This window comes from Alexandromys fortis, unplaced genomic scaffold, assembly GCF_014885135.2.
Source record: "Alexandromys fortis isolate MF-2015 unplaced genomic scaffold, M_Fortis_MF-2015_v1.1 scaffold_58, whole genome shotgun sequence".
Lineage (NCBI taxonomy): Eukaryota > Metazoa > Chordata > Mammalia > Rodentia > Cricetidae > Alexandromys > Alexandromys fortis.
The window spans coordinates 3688437-3690909 of NW_026067940.1; the positions used below are offsets into that span (position 1 = coordinate 3688437).

Genomic DNA, 2473 nt, shown 5'->3' on the forward strand with positions numbered 1-2473 from the left:
GAGGCCTGTGAAGCACTTTGCCCACAGACCCAGTGTTTGGAATCACAGCCAGTAGAAGCAGGAGAAACCGACTAGGGCCGGGAGCCAGGGAGCCCCGCCTGGTGGTGGAAGCAGCACGGGGCTGGGTCTTTGCTCTGTGTCCCTCATCCCTTTTTCCCCTTCCCTCTCCCAGCCAGCCTTCATCTTTGTACAGAAGTCCCACCGAAAAAGCAGTGGAGACATTCTAGAGGGAGTTACTTCCAGCAGCCCAAAATGGGCAGAGCCCCTTGCTTCAGAGTGGGCACAGAATGGTGTCTGTGCTTAGCCAGAGTTGGCAGGGGAGGGGCCACAGCAGGGCAAGGTCTCAGCCCACTGGAGTCTCACTCACCTGTGGTCCTGTGTTCAGTCAGAGATTTCTCTCTCTCTCTCTCTCTCTCTCTCTCTCTCTCTCCTCACCACCAGTTTCCATCCCAGGGGCCACAACTGTCCCTAGTGCTCCTGCGATTCCCAAAAGTCCTTTCCCCTGTAGCCCTGGGCAAAGGCTGCCACCCTGTACCATTGCCGGCTGCTTTGGGTGGGTACGGAAAGGATAGAGGAGCCTGGGTCTGACCCCCTCCACCTCTCGCACTCCCCTCCTGAGCTGGCCTTCTCAGGGGCCCTCTGGAGAAGCCCTAGGATGCTAGGTGGCTGTTCCCCGAGTGCTCTCATTCCCCTCAGATACCTAGGCAGCTCTTCTTTCTCACCTCTGCAAGCCTGGGCTTGTCCTTGGTAGTGTGGGGGAGAGCTCACCAAGGAGGAGTCCGGAAGACACCCAAAGAGACAGGGTGAGTGGGGTAGAGAGGCGCATGGCATGAAGTCTGAGGAGGCACCCCAGCATGTCCCAGGCTGCATCTCTGTGACAGCTCTCCTAGGTGCGCCTCCCTGACCCAGTTTTCCCCTGCTGTCTTTTTGATGCCTGGAGTTGTAAGGACTTTCTCATACCCCTCACCACTGGTGGAGAGGACCAATGGCCCATGCCAGCTCAGCATATGGGAACCATGGCTAGTCTTCCCAGGGTGCCAGGAAATAGCCCTGCTCTATCTATGCCTGCTGCCAGGCTCAGTGCCTTGGCAGGATGACTTCAAGCTGAAGGTGATTCCTTTCCTTTCTCCCAAGTCCAGGACCAGAGGAATGGACTTGTCCCACAGTAGCCCCCCACCCCCACCCCGGGGCTCTCTATGTCCCTCCCACTGTGTTGTCCTGGAGGCAGGCTTATGCACACTGTTAGTCCACACACAACACATTACTCCCCCAGCCCCTCGCTGAGTTCTCTCTGCCTTCTCAGTAGAAGCTGGACCGTCGCCTTTTCCTGGCGACCATCCCCAGTTCGTGGGAGGCAGAGGGGGTGCCCCATTCTCGTCTGCCTGGTAATTATCTTCCTTTAGTGTGGGGGATGCCCAAGGCCTGGCTTCAGGCTGTGAGAGAGCAGAGGAGGAGCCGGAAGAGCAGCCTCCAACAGCTGCCGGGAGGCACCAGGCTAGTTCATACTTGGAAGTTGGGATGCCAGGACCAGCCCTCTGCCTTCCTCTGCCTCCTGGCCAACTCCCTCCACATTGAGAAGGTAGGCTTCAAGATCTAGGGAGGACCCCAAGGGTTTTCTAGGCAGAGGATGTGGCTTTGTCTGTGGGGGTGGCTGCTGGGAGGAGTACATTTTTGTTGAATAGAGAATCTTGGCCTGGGCACTGGGGGTCGGGGTTGGGGAGCTGCTTTTTTACCCTCTTCTGAGCCTATCTCTCATCCCCAAGGCTGCTCTAACACGGTGGGGCTGATAAGAGAGCCTTCTAGGGCCAAAAATCCTCAAGGCTCATGACTAGCTATGAAGAAGTCTGTCCTCACAGGTCTCTCTTTTGTTAGGACTTTGGGACCCCAACCGTTTGACCGCAGGCACTCTCTGTTATGTCTCCTCTGCTCAGATTCTGAATTAAGATGCTCCCGCCCCACCTCTGCCCACTGTGGCCGTTCACAGGGACTCTGCTAGAAGAAACAGAGTGAAGTGTTCCCAGGTGAGGTGGGTTGGCCAAGGACCAGGTTAGGATGTCTCCTCTACATCTTAGCCAGACGGAGGCCTGAGACATCTCCCCAGGTTTCCCTGGTTGCTAGTCCCCTTCCCTGCCTCTTTCAGAAGTGACACACACACAGACACACACACAGACACACACACACACACACACACACACACACACACACACACACACTCCTACACAGCCTGGAAATTTTGATGAGTCTGCAGTTCTAAGTTTCCAGGACCCCATCCAGACCAGTGGGCGGCTCTGAGGTTTGGGGCTGGACAGAGCTGCGGTGGGGGTAGGGCAGGCAGCAGCCCCTGGTGCTGGGCTGAGGGTAGGCAGAGCTGGTTTCTGACTCAGGCCTGGGCTCCTTGCTGAAGCAAGCTAGGAGGAATCTTCCGTGGTGTTCAGAGTCTCTACCTGCCGGGGGGGGGGGGGGGGCCGGAGTC

At 57.3% G+C, this 2473-nt stretch overlaps 1 protein-coding gene across 1 annotated transcript in view; it reads left to right on the top strand.

Annotated features, from left to right (window-relative positions):
* Positions 1 to 1309: 1309 nt before the first annotated feature.
* The window catches only part of LOC126505094 (receptor-type tyrosine-protein phosphatase V-like), a 19865-nt gene continuing 18701 nt past the window's right edge, over positions 1310 to 2473 (top strand). The window contains exons 1-2 of the mRNA XM_050147827.1: positions 1310 to 1579; positions 1932 to 2021. The gene's annotated coding sequence lies outside the window, so the exon portion shown is untranslated. The remainder of the gene's footprint in view (positions 1580 to 1931; positions 2022 to 2473) is intronic.